We start from the raw sequence: 22,639 nt of genomic DNA, 5'->3' as shown, positions 1-22,639 counted from the left end.
TGTAAGTCAGTGAACTGGAAACATGACTGTGTTCAAACTTTGTTTCCTTTTTATAATGAGTCTAATCAAAGGTGGACAGAAGTATCTCCACTGTGACTTTTCTGTGTCACCATCAGAGCTTCTGCACAGTGTTTCTGGGGCAGATAACATTGCAGCATTATGGAGACATTATGGAGACAAAAAGAAAAGCGTCTGGACTTCTTTAAGTTAAACTTAAAGGAATCCAGACGCTTTTCTTGGACTGTTGGTTTCAGTGTTTAGTCTCATTCACACACTCCCTCAGACTCTTCACACACACTGATTTGCTGACATAAACACACTCCTGTGTGCTTTCTTGGCTTCACACACACACTGAAGACCATCTATAGACTGTGAGCTCCGTCTTCTTTGTCTTTGGAGCCGAACTCTGACAAAGTTAGGAACAAAACTTTCTCCAGCGTGTGAACTTTCCTCCTAGACTCAGTCTGAGCAGTCAGACCACATATTTCTAAAGCAGCACATGAAGGTGTGGCTCACACACACACAGGTGAAGGAAACAGCTGCAGTATTAAAAACTGCTTCACTGTCTACAAATATATGAACTGAATGTTTCTTTCAGGCTGTAAAAACCTTATTTATCCTCCATTACAGTCCTGCATTCAGAGCATTACTTCTGTTATATTAGTACATGTATTTTATTCTGATGAACACATGAAACTCTGAGCTGGATTGAATCCATTGAATCAGAGTCCAGGACTCAGACTAAACACACTGAATGTGTCCTGAGCTCGGCCGCTGTTCCACAGTAACTGCTGTCAGAGTCACTGTTACTGAGTTAGCTTAGCTAGCAGAGCAGCTAGCTGTTAGAGTATGAACTCTGTAAGCAGTCAGCTCGGTCCTGGACATGGTTACTGACATAAAGCTGCTCTCTGCAGCCATGTTTGACCTGCTGCTTTGTAGGACTACAGTAATGGAGGATTTGGAGGCTGAACTGGGCTCTGTGACACTTTTTGTAGTGAACTGATGAAAGCTGCGTCTCAGATGGATGTTAGTCCAACACATCAGACACGACCTCTGCAGCTCTCAGTTGATGTGCACATGAATGATTTGTGTTTCCTCTGCAGGTGAAGGTAGAAAGTGTGTGTGAGCTGATGTGAACTGAGCAGCATGGATCAGTGTGAGGACAGAGAGGAGGGAGTCCCTCCCTCTAAAAGCACTCTGTGTGGGGAACATGAGAGCCAGACCAAAGCTCAGAGGTGAGATGACCATCTCTAACTGTCCATGACTCTTCTCCATGTCACAGCTCAGCACTCACATCACTGCTCCATCATTATTCACACTCATACCTCTGTGTGTGTTGTTTTAAAGCCCAGAGCTGTGGGGCGTACCAGGCTCAGCTGAACATAACCCTGAAACTAATCCAGAGCCTGGACCTGAACCCAGCTGTGTTTCCTTAAAGAGCAACATGTCGAAGGATGTTGGTGTAAACTTTAACAAAAGACTGTTATGTGACAAAGAGTAAGTACATTATTTTTATGAGATTGTTCATCATGTCTTTAATTTAATATTTCCAGTTTTTCCTTCCTGTCTCATGAAGCTGTGACATTTATTGTTTTTCTTTTAGGATCAATAAGAGGCCAGAATCTCCTGGACCTGAACCCAGCTGTGTTTCCTTAAAGAGCAACGTGTCGAAGGATGCTGTTATAAACTTTAAAGGCTGTTCTTCTGCTGCTGAGAGGTAATGTGTGTCTAGATGTTGTTCCTGACTCTGTATTTTTGAATAAATCCTCATGTTTAATATCAGCTCAGCTCTTTTTCACACACATTTCTATGTTGGTATGTGAAGCGGTGTGTGTTGGAGTGTTTCCACAAACACAGCAGTCAGAGTGGAAAGAGTGGATGTTGTAGGAGGTGTTTGTGTAGTGAAGAGGCTGAGTGTCTGTAGGACTCCAGCTGCTCCAGCAGGTGTCTCCTTTGTGCTTTGCTTCAAACACAGTGTAGGGAGGAGCTTCCACTCAGATCTTTCAGGTGTTGCTGGATGGAGGAGGACAAATAGTTTTTCCCTTCAGTGACACTTCAGCAGCTCAATGTTCTGGGAGATGTTTGTCTTTATGAATGTTTATGGATTCTTGTTCTTACTTTGGTTAAACTGAGCAATACATTTTCCATCTAACATTTAAAGTAAATTTCCAGGTGAATAAAAGATCTGCAGCTGCAGCCTCTGTGATGTTTCACAGTCTGAAAGTAACAAATTCAACCAGAGTTCAAACAAAGGCTTAATATACGTGTGTGTTTGATATAATGCCAACAAGTACAAACAGGTGTTCTTACAGGTCTTAATCACAGAGGTCTGATAAGTCTGGTGACTTTCACACTCAGCAGTTTTGCTGCCTTTTATTTTATATTGGCCTTTTTAAAGCCCTTCAAAGTCTCCCACATTCATACAGAGCTTTTAACACCAAACTCCTTTACAGTCCTTCTCCTCTCACACACGATCACACGACTGATTTGTCTGCAGCAGCTGTGTTACTGCTAGTATTTTATTATGTGTGTAATCTCCTCATATTGTTCCTGTGGTTTAGTTTGACGTCCTTCTGCAAACTCAGCTGCTCTGTTGCTGATACACGTCTCCATGAATATGATTGATCAGATGCTGCCAACACCATGTGTTTCATGTGAGCGCTCAGCTGAAACCCTGGGTTGACTTATCGAGTTAATAACAAGCTTCACGTGACTGTGAATGCTAAAGTGAATCCAGATAAAGGAAAGAGACCCTGCTAATGTTGGACTCACTTCTTAGTGTAGATCCCAGGAGGAAGTTCAACATAGCCATTCTTTGTGCTAGCTCGACCAAACCTGAGAGCACAGTGCAGGATAATGATCATCATCTGTCTCTGTCAAGGACATTTAAAATCCACAAATAACAAACATAATTATATTTGATCATTAAAAATGATGATTAAACAAAGTGTCAAACATACTTAAGTAGAAGGACTGATGTTTGTGTTAAAATACCCTCTTAAAGCTGAAATACTGATTCAACTTTCTCCAAAAGTTGATTCTGTTCATCTGGACGTAGCATTTTGTGGGAGAAACGTTTCGTCATCATCCAGGTGACTCCTTCAGTCTCAGCTGACTGCAGGTTTCCAATCTTATAAACAGGACATTTGAATAATAACTGAAACCAGCCCACTGAAGGAACAATGGGCTGTGAGGTCAGTTCCTTAATCTTAATTATGCAATTCTCATGACCATTGATCAACAACCACTGATCAATGGTCATGAGTACCATTCACAGAGAGTTGGGGAATGGCTGCAATCACAGCATGTAAGATGGTGACAGATGTACCCTTAGGCCCCTCCTCCATTCAGAGATGGTCTTTCCCTTTTCACGTAAATGGCCTCCTTGACTCCGCCCTCAAACCAGCGTTCCTCCCTGTCCAGGATTTTACATCCTCATCATTGAAAGAGTGTCCACTGGCCTGCAGGTGTAAATAGACTGCAGAGTCCTGGCCTGACGAGGTGGCTCTGCTGTGTTGTAGCCAAAGGTTGTTTGGTTTCCCCGATATATAAATCCTGGCAATCCTCCTGCACTTAGCAGCGTACACTATGTTACTCTGTTACTCTGATCCTTGGGGTGGACCAGTTTTTGGCGCAGCGTGTTTTGGGGTTTAAAAGCCACAGAGACCCGGTGTTTAGAAAAAATCTGTCTCAACTGCTCCGATACTCCTGACACATATGGGATCACTACAGGTTTTTGCTTAAGCAGCGGCTGGTAAATGTGGTTATCCCAGCTTTGACAAAAGTCCAGCTGGGATAACCACATTTACTCTACGTCCAGATGAACAGAATCAACTTTTGGAGATTTACTTTCCTGGATGATTAAGAATGCATCAAGACGTTCCTCCTAAAGTGTTATTCAGTGTTGTGACAGTCAGCTGCTTCAGCTGCTGCTGGGATGGGCTGTGGCAAAGAGAACAGAGAAAATCCAAATCAGAGTTTTTCTCTGAATTAAAAGCAAGGAAACAACAATATATTCTACATGGTGAAACTGATGGTTTCTGGTGTTTGGGTCTGTTTTTCTGTATTTATGCAGATAAAGTGTAAACTCAGATGAATTATACCATCAAATGTTAAAGGAAAATATCAGGATGAGTGTCTGTGAGCTGAGAAGGACGTGAAGCGAGCAGTTTATCCCAGAGCTGAAGCTGCTCTGTGTGCAGAGATGAGCTCAGATTCCTGCTGTGATTGATCAACAGTCACAGAAATGTAGACTTGTAGTTATTACTGCAGTATGGTCACAGCAGATACTGATAAACATGTATTATGAGGATGGATGATCAAGTTTCTCACTCTCTCCTTTAAATCTCAGTTTTTTCTTCTTCACAGTTTATCTGTTAATTTATTAATGAATAACACTGAAAGAGTTTCTGTTATATTTCCCCTTGAACATCAGCTTATTAGGGCGGCATTAGGAAATAGCCCCCCTCCAAAGAATGAATAAATGAATGATGATAATAATAAAATGATTAAAAAGCAGAGCTCAGAGTGGTAGAATGGTCAAACATGGATCCACGGGTGGTTCAACTGCATTTGGTGACGTGACCAAAGCAAATCTTTCAAATAATCCCACCATCAACGGGATGTTGTCTCCTTTACTACGGTTACTTTACTTGGTCACCGTGTGAATTTCTTTGAAATGAACCAAATTCTTTTATTTGTCGGTTGTTGCATATTTAACCTCTACAGTCAGGAAAGGAGGAGATGAGGCCTCAACAATGTTGGGTTGTAGCTGTGCTTCAGGTTAGAGTGAGTGTCCATGGAATAAATGTAAGTCAGTGAACTGGAAACATGACTGTGTTCAAACTTTGTTTTCCTTTTTATAATGAGTCTAATCAAAGGTGGACAGAAGTATCTCCACTGTGACTTTTCTGTGTCACCATCAGAGCTTCTGCACAGTGTGGAGAAAGATCCAGAAGCAGAGCTGGACTGCAGACAGCCAGTCAGAGCAGCTGTGTACAAAGTAAGACTGAACATCTGTCTGCTGATGGACTCATTTCTGAAAACTGGACTTCTTGTGTTGTTCAGACATTGAAGAGTTTTCTTTCTCTTTAGTCTCATTGTTTTTCTTTCTTTCAGCAGATGTTGGTCTGCAGGAGGTTTTAGATGAACATAAGATCAGTCTGAGGAGGAGATGTGAACGTGTGACTGAAGGAAGTGATGAAACAGGAAGTAGAATCCTCCTCAACACCATCTACACTGAGCTCTACATCACAGAGGGACAGAGTGAAGAGGTTCATACCCAACATGAGGTGAGGCAGCTGGAGACAGCTTCCAAGATGGACGCCCTCCATGACGCTCCAATCAGGTGCCAGGACATCTTTAAAGCCTTACCTGACCAACAGAGACCCATCAGAGTGGTTCTGACCAACGGCGTGGCTGGTGTTGGAAAAACCTTCTCAGTGCAGAAGTTCACTCTGGACTGGGCAGAGGGCTTGGAGAACCAACATGTCAGTGTCGTGGTTCTGCTTTCATTCAGGGAGCTGAACCTGATCAGAGGTGAGCAGTACAGTCTTCTGGAGCTGCTCCATGTTTTCCATCCAACATTACAGAAGGTCACAGCAGAGAAGCTGGCTGTCTCTCAGCTTTTGTTCATCTTTGACGGCCTGGATGAAAGCAGACTTTCATTGGATTTCACCAACAGGAAGCTGCTGTCTGATGTCACACAGAAGTCATCAGTCAGCCAGCTGCTGACAAACCTCATCCAGGGGAATCTGCTTCCCTCGGCTCTCGTCTGGATAACTTCCCGACCCGCAGCAGCCAATCAGATCCCTCCTACATGTGTTGACAGGCTAACAGAAGTACGAGGCTTCACTGACGCCCAGAAGGAGGAGTACTTCAGGAGGAGATTCAGTGATGAAGAGCTGTCCAGCAGAATCATCTCCCACATGAAGACATCCAGGAGCCTCCACATCATGTGTAGTATCCCAGTCTTCTGCTGGATCACTGCTACAGTTCTGGAGCACATGTTGACTACAGAGCAGAGAGGAGAGCTGCCCAAGACCCTGACTGACATGTACTCACACTTCCTGCTGGTTCAGACAAAGAGGAAGAAGAACAAGTACCATGAGGGACATGAGACGAGTCCACAGGAGCTGACGGAGGCTGACAGGGAAGTTCTTCTGAAGCTGGGGAGGCTGGCGTTTGAACATCTGGAGAAAGGAAACATCATGTTCTACCAAGAAGACCTGGAGCAGTGTGGTCTGGATGTGACAGAGGCCTCGGTGTACTCAGGAGTTTGTACAGAGATCTTCAAAAGAGAGTGTGTGATCTTCCAGAAACCAGTCTACTGCTTTGTTCATCTGAGCATTCAGGAGTTTCTGGCTGCTGTCTACATGTTCCACTGTCACACCAACAGGAAGACAAAGGTGCTGAAGATGTTTCTAAAATCAGAATCTTTCACCAAGATGATTTTCAGTTTTTTTGATAACAAAGATCTCCAATCACTTGATGTATTTCTGAGCAGAGCCATGGAGAAATCCCTCCAGAGTAAAAATGGCCACCTGGACCTGTTTGTTCGCTTCCTTCATGGCCTCTGTCTGGAGTCCAACCAGAGACTCTTAGTAGGTCTGCTGGGTCAGACAGAGATCAGTCCAGGAACCATCCAGAGAGTCATCAACAACCTGAAGTGGATGAACAGTGATGAAATCTCTCCTGACAGAAGCATCAACATCTTCCACTGTCTGATGGAGATGAACGACCTCTCATTATTTCAGGAGATCCAAGAGTTCCTGAAGTCAGAGAACAGATCAGAGAAGAAACTCTCTGAGATCCAGTGCTCAGCTCTGGCCTTCATGCTGCAGATGTCAGAGGAGGTTCTGGATGAGTTGGACCTGCTGAAGTACAACACATCAGAGTGGGGACGACAGAGACTGATTCCAGCTGTGAGGACCTGCAGAAAGGCTAGGTGAGTCCAGATGTGATCATTAACATCATTGATCAGTGTAGGTTAGTAGTTTAATTTTGAAAATAAAATCAGATTGTAACCACAAAGTGTTTGTGTCCGTACGCTGCAACCTTCCACACCATTCCTTTATTGTACAGACTCAGCAGCAGCTCCATGGATCCCAAATCCAAGAGTGGAGAACAGATTTGAAGTGTGTCACATCCATGCAGTCACAGCTGTTTCCACCATGTTTCCACTGATATTAATCCTGTTCAATGACACGTTTCATATCAGTGAATATGTTCTTTAGGACGTCCACTGACATGTTTAAGTGTCCTGCTGGAAATCACTCAAATCATCCATGAAATCCATGAAAAATCCTTTTAGTGTTTCTAACTTCAGCATCTGTCCTCTCTCTCTCTCCATCCTCCTCACTGCTTCTTTCACTGATAATCACACAAACATCGTATTCAGCTACAAAATAACACAATAATATCATCTGATGATCATTATTATAAGAGCAGGATCCATATTTGATATCAGAGTAACACACTGCTTGGTTATGTGCAGTCATCATCAGTGACTGTGGGTCAAACAGAAGCTCTCTGATTGGTTGCTGACCTTGGTCACCTGTCCACTCTCACCTGTTTGTGTTTGCTCTCTCTTTGCTGTCTCCATCCTCTCTCTCCTTTCTCTCCCTCTCTGTCTTTGTACGTCACTCAGGTCCAATGGAAACAGTGACATTTACAAACCAATCAAAGACAAACTGATCCATGTCAGGTTATAACAATATTCAAAGTGAATACAGGCTGCTGCTGGACACAGACAGGTAACATCATTTTGACTTGCTGTCACCTGGATCTGGACTCATAAACACTGAAGCCCTGAACAGGAATACAAATCATTTTCTGCCAACTAGCGACACACCAGCAGATAATGGCTCAGAAAGCTCAAATGAGCCAATCATTTCTGTGTTTAGTTCCCCTGAAATCAGATCTGATATCAGCAGCTCTGAGTTCATTCATCATTATTGTCCAGTGATGAGATTTCTGCTCCGTTTGGTAACAGTCAGCAGGTTTTTCCTGCGTGTGGACGTGAACAGTCGTACCTGACAGCAGGTAGCAAACAGAGATCATCTTTCCAGCTGGAACTCTTCACTGAGCTGAAGTCATTCAAAATGTTCTGGAGTCAAAACAGGAAACAGTCCAAATGTGTGTCTTCACTCTGACTCTGGATCAGATCTCAGTGACAGACTGTGGACATTATGGAAGCCTAAATGTGACACCATCTTCCTCCTTCATCTGCAGATTAAAGCCAAACAAAGATTCTCATTAAAAGTCTGCAGGTCTGAGAGAGACTCAATCGTTGTGTCATGTCAAACACAGTAAGAGGAGCTGAAGCACAGATGTGAAGAGCAGATTCATCAGATTATGACCTCACTCTGTTTTGTCTTCATATACATTCAGTCTGTGTTTATAATGCAGATTTTCTGCTTTTATAATAACACATTTTATATTTTCTATCATCACAGACTGACTCGGTGTGGACTCTCAGAGTCTCACTGTGAAGTTGTGGCCTCAGCTCTGAAGTCCAACCCCTCCCATCTGACACAGCTGGACATGAGTAGAAATGATGGCCTCCAGGATTCAGCAGTGAAGCTTCTGTGTGCTGGACTGCAGAGTCCAAACTGTCGACTGGAGACTCTGAGGTGAGTTCACTGACTGCGGCTGTTGTTGTTTTTCTATATTTCAGGTCTTTGATTGATGTTTGAAACTTTCTTTAGTTCCTAAATGTTCAGGATGTGTCTGAAGACAAATGTGAAGAAGTTTGAGTGCTTTCAGAAATGTTGTCTTTCCAAACGACTGAACAACAGTTTTTCCTTTTGGCTCCAAACAGAAGTGACAGACTTGAGCAGGGTTCATTTAAAGGCTGACAGAAGTGGAGTGGTGACGGGGAGATGTTTGACAGGACAGTGTTTCAGCCTCCACAGGTTCATGTTGTGCTCCATCAGTCAGTGAAGATGAAGTCAGTGCTGATGAGGCTGTAGAGTGTGTGAGGGATGTGAATGAGGATGATGAAGATCTGATGATAGCAGATAAAAACAGGCTGCAGAGACTTTGAGCCATACAGGGCACACAGTGTGTGTACAGAACAGCTGAAATCATTATGGAGGCCTCACTGGGATATGGAAGCATCACAGTACAGCTTCAGTGAAGCTTTAAAGTCTCTGATATGAGATGAGAAATGAAGCAGCCAGAGCTTTTTCATGAGTGGAAATCCACTGTGACTGTGAGCTGCTGCTACAGCCTCCAGATTAGCCAGCAGCTCATCCTGCTCAACATGGACCTGTGGTCAGAGTGTGTGCTGGATAATCCGGCCCAGGATGAGGCCAAACTGACATGGGATGAAATGTCTGTCACATAATTGAGCTTAGTGTAGTTTCATTTCTGCACAATTTAAAAACAACCAAAACTTTGTTCTGTCTTTTCTATGTTATACTGTAGACTTTCTTTGATACTGTGTCCAAAAGGAGCAGCTTTTACTTTGAAGGGGAGGCGTCTCTGTTTCCTCTTCAGGTTGGATGATGGAAGCAAATTAGTAGCTGTGTCCCAAAACGTCGGCTGCATCCTCCAGAGGCTGCATTTGAAGGCCGATTACGTCACAGCCAGGCGATGAAGGCTGTCCGTATTTGTCGACTCCTTCAAATGTGCCCGACAAATGCGTCCTTCATTTCCCCGAATTTGAAGGATTCGTCGGGTGTGTCCTTCGTGGCCCACCATATCCCAGAATTCATATCCCAGCCAAATTTCAGCTGCCAACAATGGCGGCTGCTACTAAGTTTTCAAATTACTCTTATTAATCTTTCTGGGTCACAAAATAAACTTTTAACATATTTTCAGGCGAGAAAGTAGCTGTGTAAACTTCAAATATCTGCTTGGTTTATCAAGACATCACATATTTGCAAAAGTGTGCCGACGTTTTCGGAGACGTCTGTTCCCCACCCGCTCGCTAGCAAGCCGGGGGGTTCAATGGTCACTCCAGCCGGCGAGAGCAGCGGACGCCCGGCTTCATCGTTTTCAGACCCCGCTCTTTCGCTACTCAGGTGAAACACGATATATAAGTCACTCGGATAACTTAAAAATGTAATTGTTTGCCTTTTTTCTGTGTTTTATTTGTTCCGGAGTAAATCGGTTTGGCTGAGATCAAAGTTCCTCCGGGATTTTCACACAGCTGAATAAACGTTAAACAGGAAACTGATTAAACAGAAGTGTGAGACGGTCAAGAATTTACGCCAGTGTCCTGTTATATTTTAGATAGCAAGGAGCAGACGGCCGAGTTTATTAAACTCCACAAAGACAGCGGTGACGCAAATCTGAAGGCTAGACCGTCCCATTTCACAGCCTCGCACTTCCAGCCTTTTCGATCTTTGAAGGACCCGGCCCACGTAGACCGTGAATACCGGGTCCTCCGAAGGATGCAGCCGACGTTTTGGGACAAAGCTAGTGTGTGATGTTCTTTCAGTGTTGCACTTTGTAGACGCTCCCTGAGCACTGGTCTCACAGCCAGCTGCACATAGAGACCAGTGTTGTTAGTCCAGGTCAGAAGATGACTTGTTGGAATGAAAATGAGCTTGTAGTTTGTCTGCTTTAATAATGTGACTGGAAAAAGGTGTTGGACTTCAAATATGTCCATTTCTTTCACACTTCACCTTTAAAAGTGAAGCCTTGTGGTTCCTGGAAGGAAAAACACGACTTTTTCAAGTCTTTGTCCTGTTTTTATGAGAAATGTACGACTTTAATGTGAAACATTCAGAGTTTTTTCTCTTGTTGTGTTTGTTTGAAGCTGCTTCCTGTTGGCTTCAGCTGTTTGGAGTTTCCATTTTCTAAACTTCTACATTCTGAACCTTCTTCAGCTCTGAACAGATGATGAAACACTGAATGATTTCAAGCTCACACTTTGTCTAATAAACTTACATCTTTCATTCTTTATACAGATTGTGGGGCTGTGGTTTGTCAGAGATCAGCTGTGATTATCTGGCAGCAGCACTGAAGTCCAACCCCTCCCATCTGAGACAGCTGGACCTGAGCTACAACAACAAGCTGCAGGATTCAGGAGTGAAGCATCTGTGTGGTTTCCTGGAGAGTCTAGGATGTGGACTTGAAACTCTGGGGTCAGTCAGCATGTTTTAGTTGTGCTGAGATGAATATGATGTGAAAGTTGTGCTGACACTAAACTGCAGACATCAGGCTGATATTATACTGATCCACACTGAGGATCTTCATGGTAAAGTCTGTTTTCTTCTTCTCTGGTTTAGTCCATTGACTGCAGCAGAACAATGTTCACATTTCAAACCTTCAAAGAAGAAGAAAAATCCTCCACTGGATAATTCACTGTGAAACTCTCCAACTCTTCATTCCACCTTAAAGTCTGTCTGACACTGAAATCCAAAGCAAAATGTGCGTTTGCTTTACAGACAGCAGTCCAACACAAACATACACACATCATCCAAAACACAGTCCAACATCCAAATCTCCTCCACTGCCAGCATGAATGATGGGAAAGAGAAGGAGGAACACTCTGACATTCAGGGTTAGAATGAGTTTCATGAAGCAGACTGTGAAGATCAAAGCTGCATTAGAAAGCTTACATGAATGAATGAGTGGACAGAAGTGGACAGAGATCATCTGAAGCACTTCAAAGGCTTTAAATCAGCACATTTCTCTTTATTCTTTATCAACTCTGTTAGTTTCTCTCAGTTTTCTGTGGAATGAAGCTAACAGCAGGCTAATAAGATGCTGACCAATAGGTTTCTATTAAAGGTTGTAATTTGTATATGAAAAAGTTCTTTGGCCCAGCAAGGATCAGCTTACAGGTAGAATACAGCTGCTGGATGGGATTAGCATGTCATAGCTATCTACCAAACTGCTAACTGGGGGATTTCAGGCCATCTATGGATCATTTTTGCTAACTGTTTATTCAGCTTAGGCTCACAGGGCTGCAGCCTGTGCCCTAGCTGTCATAGGGCAAAAGGCGTGGTCCACCTGCACAGGTGAGCAGTCCGTCACAGGGCCAACAGAGAGAGACAGAGAAGCACTCTCTCACATCCACACCTACAGCCAATTTAGAAGCACCAATGAACCTAAGCAGCATTTCATTGGACTGTGGGAGAACATCCAACCTCCACAGAAAGGCCAACAAGCTTCAACCTACAACCTTCTTGCTTTAAGGCACTAGTGCGAACCACTTTCCCCCATTTCAGCCCAAATCCTGCATCTTCCTGTTTCTGACTCCAGGCCAGCTCCACTAACACTTTCTCATCAGACACTGCCACCTAGTGGAGGAAGTCTTAGTCCCATTTGAAGCTTCAGATTACAGTTAGTTCCTTTACAAAGAGGTGGAGGTGGTGGGGCCACAGCACCATCATCACTGAGTGCCATAGGACACTTAACCTTTGTTTCCATATGTTGGGAACTTCCTGTTGTTCCAAGGAGGACTGGAAAATGTGTGAAAATCTCCCAGTCAGTTCCTCACAGCACACTTCAATCATTTCCCTCCCACAGCATCAGGACCAGGGCTTTTTCTCTCTTTGGTCCTACTAAGAGATTTCCACACAAACACCTCATCAGTGGGACTCTCAGAGCTACCAGCCCTTTGCTACAATCACAAAGCTCTTCATTGAAATCAATGATATCAAAGCTGGAATCCAATGAGTCCAAGTCTTCTGCTGATTCAGCATCACATTCATCTTTGCTCCTTGTCCTGCATCCCCACCATGGACTTCATTCCTTTCCAAGCCAGCCTTGAGTGTCCTTTATTCAGCTCATCCTCTGCTTTACTTTTACACCTGATTTTAGCTGCTTTATCTCTCTTTCAACAAGTTTCTGTGCCTTAATCTTTTTCTTCTGTCCCTCATAACAAGACAGCTTCTTCTGCCTGAGAACATGTTGGAGTGATTTACTAATCCAGGGCTGCTTATTGGGGAAAATACTTCCTGTTTCCAAAGTAATCCCCATTTTTCCCAGAAAGAAATGTAAGTAGAAATCGATGATCTAAGTGAGAACATGAGCCTTTAAAAAGGCCCAGTGGGTGCAGTCAAAGCAGTCCCTCAGTCCCAGTATAGAGTCTTTGGTCCAGACTGGAACAACTGTGTGCCCAGTTTGAGCTCTCTTCAGTGCTGTGACCTGACAGACCCAGAGGGGCCATCACATCACATTTAGAAGCTCCCCTAATGGAGCCACAACACATGTCCAACACTTAGTCTGTCTTGTTGGACCAACTGGAAGAAATGATTCAAGGACTTAGTCACAGAACAGAGATTCAAATCTCCAAAATCCAACTGGCTGCATCAGGACATCTAGTCTGAAACTCTGCACAGTTTCCTGTTTGAAGCTGCTTCCTGTTGGCTTCAGCTGTTTGGAGTTTCCATTTTCTAAACTTCTACATTCTGAACCTTCTTCAGCTCTGAACAGATGATGAAACACTGAATGATTTCAAGCTCACACTTTGTCTAATAAACTTACATCTTTCATTCTTTATACAGATTGATGAGCTGTGGTTTGTCAGAGATCAGCTGTGATTATCTGGCAGCAGCACTGAAGTCCAACCCCTCCCATCTGAGAGAGCTGGACCTGAGAGGAAACAACCTGAAGGATCCAGATGTGAAGCAGCTGTCTGATCTTCAGCAGAGTCCAGACTACAGACTGAAGACTCTGCTGTAAGTAGAGTGATGGAGTGAGTGGGTGGTGCTGTCAGCAGTATTGTACTAAACACAGTCAGTATGAAACAAAGATCCAGTGTTTCCTGTAAAGCTGCAGCTTCTCAGTGAAGCTGTGAGAGGAGAATGGTGACAGGCTTCAGGATTGGACACAAACACTTCCTGTTTCTGACCTTTATGGTCACCATAGTAACGGCTGACACGCTCTGATCAAACGCTGTCAACAGCCAATCAGCTCTCTGAACAAAGCAGCACGCAGACCAATGACTGCATTCATTTCCAAGTTTAAAGCAGTGAAGAACACAGTCTGTAGGTGAGGAAGAATTTAGTGAGAGCAGATGTTTGGATGGAATTCCTCCAGTTAACAGCTGGAACCGTCCATCTGGATTGTTGGGCTTGTTGTTGGGGTTCCTACAGAGCTCAGAGTGGACACACCAAGGTTCTTCTAATGAATGAAAGTCCAAACTCAAACTAGGAGGGAAAAACATTTTCATCAACTTCAATAAAAATCCAAAGATTAGAAAAAGTGAAGCAACAATGAGTCCTAGTACAGTCCCAGCACTGAAGTCCCTGCTGCTCTTTATACTGGATGTGCTGCATCACTGACTGACAGCTGATGAAGAGTCTCTGGAAACACTCGTTTATCTCCTCTGCTCTTCCTTCTTCTCTCTGCAGGTGGAGCTGATGATGGTAAACAGGACGGTGTGTGTGCTGAGAGAGGAGGAGCTGTGTCCTGATGATCCAGAGAGGTTGAAGCAGCAGCAGCTTGTGTGTAGAGACGCTCTTACTGGGCCATGTTACTGGGAGGTGGAGAGGAGAGCTTCATCCAGCAGTGACTGACAGAGGAATGAGAAGAAGTGCAGATGACTGTCAGTGCTGCAGAGTGAACTGCTCTGAGAACAGCTCCACTGTCAGACACAATGTAGAGTCCAGCATCATCCCTGTATGTCCCTCTGGATCTGACAGAGGATCATCGGTGTATCTGGACTGCTCTGCTGCTGCTCTGTCCTTCTACAGTCTCTGCACAGTCTCTGTCTGACTCTGGCTTCAGTCCCTCCTGGATCAAACTCACCTGGAAAGGCTTTCAAACATCACTCAATAGATTTGAATACAGAATATATTTGATATATACTGTAGATGTACTGTAGAGTTGCAGTTTGTCACTTGTAAATACAGTCTGTGAGCAGCTGTGAGCTGAAAGATCTTTCTAGAAACACGAAATGTTTTCACTCTTCTGTTGCTTTTTCATATATTTCCACAACATTAATATTGATCCCACCTGTCTCACCTGTTTCATGCTTTTATACATAATAACAGGACACGTGTGATCTGAGCGCTGCTGTGGTTGCTGTGCTGCACGTCTTCATTTAGATAACAGAGACATCTAGTGGTTCAGAGGGAGAACTGCAGGAGGTGGAGCTGTGTTTTAGCGTGGAAAACTTTTTATCTTTTAGGCGCAGATACAAATATGACAAGTATGAGTGTGAGATACAAAAGGTCACATCAGTCAGCAGAGGGAACAGTGATCACACAGCAATGTAAGAATAGAAACATAACAGTGAATCTGGACATGTATACAGATGGAAGCAAACAAACAGGATGTAACACTACATTAAAGCCACAAATGGGAAGAAAACAAACACAAAGGAAAATATATTTGATCTCAGGAATCCAAATCAGATGCTTTAGAGCAGGGGTCGGCAACCCTGGGCATGTGTGTCACAGCTGGCAAGCGAAGGGTTAACTGATGGCACGACCATAGCTGGACTGGCCATCGGGCATACCGATGATGATTTTTCGTTTTTCTGGGCCAATGATGTTTTTTTATGATTTCTTTTTTTTTTGTAACGGTATAAACGATGGAAGGTGGTGGATTGGCCGGATGCTGGTCGATGTGTAGAAATAACTCAGTTGTTTGGTGGTGGCTATGGCGGAGCTTCCACAGAGGCAGCAGGTGGATGAGGGAAAGGGGAGGCAGGAGGAGCAGAGACCCGAGGCGGCCGCCGGTCCGAGTGTTGGCCCCCTTGAACTTTCCCACATTTTGTCACATTACAGCACAAACATGAATCAGTTTTATTGGAATTCCACGTGAAAGACCAACACAAAGTGGAACGGAAATCATACATGATTCCAAACATTTTTTACAAATAAATAACTGCAAAGTGGGGTGTGCGTAATTATTCTGTCATGGAAAAACACACTGCCATCAACTGTTTTGTTTTTGTCAAAATCACTGTAATATAATCTCTGTACCTTTATATACATGTGACTTATATTAATGCTGCTGCCCTCTTGTGGCTAAAGTGTAATTATGTTCTTGTTATTAGGGAAAACATTTGAGAGTAACATGAAAAATGAGTCAGCACTTTGGCTTTAGCTTAAGAAATCCTCATTTTTATGTCATCAGTTATAGTTGCATGTATTCATTATCATAATTTAACCTTTAATATTGATGTTTTAAATAGATTTTGAGTAAATTAGCAATTTTATGGTATTTTATGGTTGTATTAAATTAATACATCACTAATGAATTAATTATTTCAGTAATTAATTTAAAAAATGTACATAATCAATTAAAGAAATATATTAGTAATGAATTATCCATTAATTTCATTTAAAATGTTTCATTATTTGTTCATGTACAATTCAAATTAGTTAATTACATATTTAATCAATTATTGGTTTGTTTTCGATTTTAATTATTTTACTGACACATTTAATGAATTATTTAATGATGTATTTATTTAATTCACGTTGCTACTCCTGGCCCTGCATCGCTGTTCATAAATACATTTTATTTGTCAGCTTCACCCATCAAAGTCAGGGGGCGGGGTTAATGCTGATCAAGTCAAAACCATTGCTTTGGTCTGGTGGGCGTTCTTTTAGTGGGCTTTTCTGTCACGGCCTGCGTGGCAGACTATGACGAGGGGAAGGACGACCCAAATGCTGGACTCTTTGATGAGGTCAGTGCGTTTATTTACAGTGATGCTAAATAATCCAAACAACAATAAATCCCCAGTGCGTTCCCGACTCTGACATGTCCTCTTGCCAGTGTTAGTGTTCTTTGTCTCCACTCCTCAGTGTCTGAGCACCCCGTGCTCGCTGCCCTCTCGTCTCCACACTCCTCCTGGGGAATAACAAAGAGGCAGCCGTCAGCAACGCCACAATGCGGCAGACTAACCTTAACTAACTCGCCAAGAGACTAACGTGAAGTTACGCAATGATCCAGCATCGGAGACAGCTCCACCACACTCCTAAGTAGCTCCTCTGACGAGGCTTGATCAGCTGCAGGTGTGAGTAATTCTCCTCCGCAGCAGGGACGTGCAGAGAGGTTTAAAGGGGCGGGTGCTCAAAGTTAAAAAGGGGCACATTGAACCATGCTGAATAACAACAACACACATTCATCAAGAATCTAATATGGGAAGGGCAGGGCTGTGTTGATCTGAGACTGTAGACATTAAAAAGTCCACAGGAGAGATGGTAGCTGATTAAACAAGGGTCATGAGATAATAACAAAATGCAAAGATTGGTGACAGCACTTGGAACCATAAGGCAACGAAAAACTGTGACATAAACTCGGCTCTGCCTGTGAATCACTCTTTGCTTCTCTTCTTCCTTCCTTCCCATCATTTCATATATCACTCTGTAACAGAGTTAATAATACATATGAAAAACATGCACTTACCTGTTCTTAATTATCATTTTAAGTGTGAATTTTATCTTTTTTTTAAAATTGTATTTTATTTTGAAAACCCAGAAACCGGATCTCACCCTAACGTTTAGAAGCTGCTAAGGCTTCCGCTCCTCACAGCGCGCGCTTGCACTGTGAGGGTAAGTCCGGTAATGAAAGGCTCTGGCATTTTTATGGTTTCTGGTGTGAATGTTGTTACATAAGTTATATATGTCGATGTATATAGGTTCATATTGATATTAGAAAGTTTCTGTGTAACTGAAACAAAGGCGGGTTGCTGTTAAATAGTGTTTCTGCCGTATTTATGCTCTTTGGCAGTTAGTCTTTGTCAGCCCCCTAGTGGTTGCTGCGCATAGCAGGAAATGTGTTTGGATTTACCGTTTTTCTGTGCTTTTTGTGATGTTGCTTTACATTGTAGGAGCTACAATTGCCGGTACCACCAGAAGACACCTGTTGAATGTGTTTTATGTCTTCTGCAGGTATGTGAGCTTGTTAACAGCCATTTTGTCTGTAAAGCACAAGCAAGTGAAGATGTAATGCGCTATTGTTAATTTGTCCACTAGAGGGAAATGTTTAGTCGGTGGTATTTATGTTTATCCTGTTATTTTGTTTTATACGATTGTGGAATGTATTTTATTAGTCATAAGATTTCTTTTGTATACAAGCTCAGTATGACAGACTGTAAAATGGGAGAAATTATTATTTTCCACCTTTTCTTTATTAAAAAGTTAATTGTAAGTCTGTTAAGACAGCGCGCGCTTGCACTGTGAGGGAGCTACAATTGCCGGTACCACCAGAAGACACCTGTTGAATGTGTTTTATGTCTTCTGCAGAAGTAAACTGTGAAAAGCCAACCCTTCTGAGCGTCTGTGATTCTTGAAGAGCTGGAAGTGTTACACTGGTGCCGTGACCATTCGGATCTTCAGATCAGCTTGATGCTCATCGCCGTGGCTGCTGTTCTGCTCCCCTGCTGTTCACAAGTTGAATGTGGGTTGTTGTAACCAAGTGAGTTTAGACAAAAGAAAAACCCAAACAAGCGAACCCCCCCCCCCCCCCCCCCCCCAAAAAAAAAACAAACAAAAAGGTGAGGGGTGTGACTGAAATAAGACAAGGGTGAAAGTGTCTGTGTTTTGATATACAACGTGTGGTTATACACTCAAATTATTTGGACATTATTATTATAATTTATTTTTTTTTCCCTCGTTTTGCTACTGTTATACTGTTATTTTTCTTATTTTTATCTCTGGGTTTGTTTGTTTTTCTCTCCCTAACGGAGTGCACATGCAGTTATTATCTTAAGTGTGTGATTTGACGATGGATAAATTTGTCACTCCAGTACTACCTAAGGGTAGAGGTGCCGGACTAGTTCATGCAGTTGACGCCAGTAATGTCACACAGTTTGGTCCTGTGAGCAGTGACACTGGGCTAGGCCAAAGCCCGAGTTTTATTCCCATCGGTAGGGGTGTGGGTGATATGCCCCAGGTTTCCACTCCAATTAGAGACAGTGATACTGTACACAGTTTTACTGACATGGTTGAGCAAATAGGAGCCCAGATTGGTGAATCCATTGTTACTAAACTGTTGTCAGCTGGCGTTGTGAACCTGATTGGTGACTCTAAGACTCAAACTGAGCAATGTAACAGTACCGCTCGAGATGTACCACATGTAACTGTCCATGTTAAGCCCAATAGGGAGCTTCAAATTTTTAGGGGTGATGGCACAGACAGATGTTCTGTTCAGGACTGGATTGACATGGCAACAACCTACCTGTGGAAGCAAGAGGTCCCCATTCATGGCCAGGCTGACGAAATTATTAGCCACTTAATGGGGAAGGCCAGAGATGTGGTCAGAGTGGCTCTTCGTAGTGACCCAGGTCTTGATGTCAAACAGAAACCTGATCTGGTCTTTGGTGTCCTTCGCCATTACTTCAGTGATTCTTCATCGTGCCTCCCTCTTGCTGACTTTTATGCAACGCTCCCTACCAGGGGTGAAAACCCGGTAGATTATTGGATAAGACTGAACAAGGCTGCTGAACTAGCCATAGAGGGGCTACGCAGACAGGGGCAGACAGCGACCCCTTTAACTCATGAAGTAGCATGTATGTTTGTGAAACATTGTCCTGACCCCGAGTTGTCTTATGTCTTCAAGTGCAAGCCTGTCCATGAGTGGACTGCTCGAGACGTACAACAAAGGATTGATGATTATCAAAGGGAGGTGAGTGCTAATGGTAGAGCCAGCGGCGCTGCACAGTTGAAGGGCTATAATTCTACGATCACCACCGTACACCCGAACGCCTCACCTGCAGCTGCTGTGCCGGAGGGACGCTCCCGAAGCTTCTCGCCCCCATCCTCAGGTTTTCAGGGGTTAGTGGACTCGTTCCCCTCCACCACTGCAACACGAGATCCCCTCGTCGGAAGTCTGAGTTTCTCCCCTTCGACTGCGGTGAGTCAAAATCTTCAACAGTCAGAGGAAAGGCTCATGGGTCAGATGGTGGATATGTTTCAGGCCATGATGGAGAGAATGCAGCACCACAACACTCAGACACCAAGGAGAGGGGCGTTTAATCAGTTCTCGCGAAATAGACGGAGGAGGGAGGATGCCTGCAAAGTCTGCAGTGATCCAAGACATACCACAGTATCACACTGCCTATCTGACAAACTGTGCTTTTCATGCTTTGCTCCTGGCCATGTTCGGTTGTCTTGCCCGGCTAGTACGTCTACCCAGGTCCAGCCGGAGGGAAACTAACCGACCTGTATTCGGTGGGAGGCAGTGCAGGTCTTACAGGAAACTCCCAAACTGCTGATACCTGTGATGCGGAGTCAGTGTATGAGGAGGCAAGACAAAAATGCAAAGATTCTGAAGTTATCTTCCAAAACGTTCACAAAGTCGGCAATAGTGACAGTCTTTTCTACACTCCCGTCACTTTCGGTGGGCTTTTGAAAATGGGTGGTATGCTGGACAGTGGATCCATGGCCTGCAGCATGAATGAAGCAGCCGAGGTGACTGCGTGAGTCTGGACTGATATCTGATCAAGATGTTATCAAAGTGGATGTGACCCTTGTTGGGTGTGGAGGACTACGTGTGAAGCCTAAGTATGCCCTCAATGTGGAGATGGAGGTGTATGGCTGCAGAATGATAGTTCCCATCCTGGTGGTTCAAGGGCAGCTTGATGACCTGATACTGGGGACGAACGTCATTAAGCACATATTACACCAGTCTAAACGTTGTGAGCCCTACTGGAACACGGTCTTCAGTAATTGCTCTAAGACCAACCTTGAGACTGAAAACTTTCTGTCTATGCTTTCTGGTTTGACCCCATGGAAAGATTCGGACGTCCCGGACAAAGTGGGCACGGTTAGGTGTAACTCAGCTGTGTCCCTTGAACCGGGTCGCGAATATCTGGTATGGGGAAAACTACCAAAGAACATCAATGTCTCCCCTGGCAGTACAGTGATGACAGAGCCCTCGTCATCCCGCTCAGCACCCAGAGGGATTTTGGTTGCTAGATTGGTTACTCCCTTGTGGGGTGATAGATGGGTCCCATTGAAACTGATCAATATGTCTGAGCAGCCTGTACATCTGCGACGTAACGCCAAACTAGCAGATGTGTACTCCTGTGTGGCGCTCGAGGACTTTGATGCTTCAGCGCTCCAGGAGACAACTCTGGCTAGCAGCCATCAGTCGGCCATGTCGCCACAAGTCACGCCCACCTCCATGACGGAGAAACTCAAACTTGTTGGGCTTGGTGATGTTGACATAGAGTCCTGTGAGACATCGGGACAGTGTAAAGAGAGGATGGCTGACCTGGTTTTGCAGTACGAGGATGTCTTTTCCCGCCATCATCTCGACTGTGGGGAAGCCAAAAACTTTGTGCATCGCATCCGCCTCTCAGATAACAGACCTTTCAGACTTCCCTACAGGCGTGTGCCCCCAAGCCAGTACCAGAAGCTGAGACAAGTGTTGACTGAGATGGAGGAGAGGGATATCATCAGGAAATCGACCAGTGAGTATGCATCACCATTGGTGCTCGTGTGGAAGAAGAATGGCGATCTACGCATTTGCAACGATTTCCGGTGGCTCAACAAGAGAACCCTGAAGGATGCCCATCCTCTTCCACATCAAGCAGATTGTCTGGCTGCTTTGGGGGGAAACAGCCTGTTCAGTACCATGGACTTGACATCTGGCTTCTACAACATGACGCTGCATGAAGATGATAGGAAATATTCTGCCTTCACCACGCCCATGGGTCTATATGAGTATAATCGGCTGCCGCAGGGTCTGTGCAACAGCCCTGCAAGCTTCATGCGCATGATGACCAGCATCTTTGGTGACCAGAATTATTTGAGCCTGTTGTGTTACCTGGACGATCTCCTGGTGTTTGCTCCAGACGAGGACACTGCCTTGCAGCGCCTGGAAATGGTGTTTGAGAGGCTGCGCGGGCATAACTTGAAGCTGGCCCCCAGAAAGTGCTTCTTCCTGAGGAAATCCGTGAAGTTCCTCGGTCACATCATCGATCAAAATGGGGTATCAACAGACCCATCCAAAGTCGAAGTTATCGCAAACATGAGGAGCGTGGACCTCATGGACACTGATGGAGTGACTCCTTCCCAACGAAAGGTCAGATCATTTTTGGGGATGATTAATTACTACCAACACTTTGTCCCCATGTACTCTGCTGTTGCCAGACCTCTGTTTGAGCTCCTGAGAGGTGCTGTGAAGAAGGGCAAGGGAACAACTAAGGTGAGGCGGCCATGCAGGAAGTTGAGTGCTTCGGATTGGACATCCAGAGAAGAGGAGGCTTTTGAGAAGCTCAAGAGCTTGATGTTAAATACAGTCGTTTTGGCTCACCCAGACTTCTCTCGCCCCTTCTTGCTTTCGACAGACGCATCACTGGATGGCATTGGAGCAGTGTTGGCTCAAATCCAGGACGGTGGAACCAAGCCCAGACCGATTGCTTTTGCCAGCAAATCCCTGTCTCAGTCTCAAAGAAACTATCCAGCACACAGGTTGGAGTTTCTGGCGTTAAAGTGGTCGGTCTGCGACAAGTTCAGTCATTGGCTCAAAGGTCACAAGTTCACCGTCTGGACTGATAACAACCCCTTGACCCACATTTTAACCAAGCCAAAGCTGGACTGTTGTGAGCAACGCTGGGTGGCTAAACTTGCAAGCTATGACTTTGACATTAAATATGTCCCAGGCCGTCAGAACATTGTGGCAGATGCCCTGAGCCGATTGCCTTTTGTGAAGGATAATGTAAGTGACAGACTGCTGGCTGAGAGATATGCAGACTTCCTTAATGAGGCAAAAG

The 22,639-nt window shown here is 44.2% G+C and overlaps 1 long non-coding RNA gene and 2 pseudogenes across 2 annotated transcripts; all 3 read left to right on the top strand.

Moving 5' to 3' along the window:
- LOC146577636 (protein NLRC3-like) overlaps nt 1-22,639 on the top strand; it is a 177,435-nt pseudogene that overhangs the window by 133,605 nt on the left and 21,191 nt on the right.
- LOC146577638 (protein NLRC3-like) lies at nt 5,299-8,646 on the top strand (annotated as a pseudogene). Its single transcript, XR_014891403.1, has 2 exons — nt 5,299-6,946; nt 8,457-8,646. The product of XR_014891403.1 is annotated as a protein NLRC3-like (transcript).
- On the top strand, nt 16,628-18,185 carry LOC146577637 (uncharacterized). The gene is made up of 2 exons (XR_014891431.1): nt 16,628-17,810; nt 18,084-18,185. It is a non-coding gene; the product is annotated as an uncharacterized LOC146577637 (long non-coding RNA).

Source organism: Mchenga conophoros, linkage group LG3 (genome assembly GCF_057382185.1).
Source record: "Mchenga conophoros isolate Kocher_MC1m ecotype Shallow Benthic linkage group LG3, M_conophoros_male_GT1.1, whole genome shotgun sequence".
In the NCBI taxonomy this organism is placed as follows: Eukaryota; Metazoa; Chordata; class Actinopteri; order Cichliformes; family Cichlidae; genus Mchenga; species Mchenga conophoros.
Note: the sequence above shows the minus strand (reverse complement) of the source record. Positions and strands in the feature narration are given on the sequence as shown.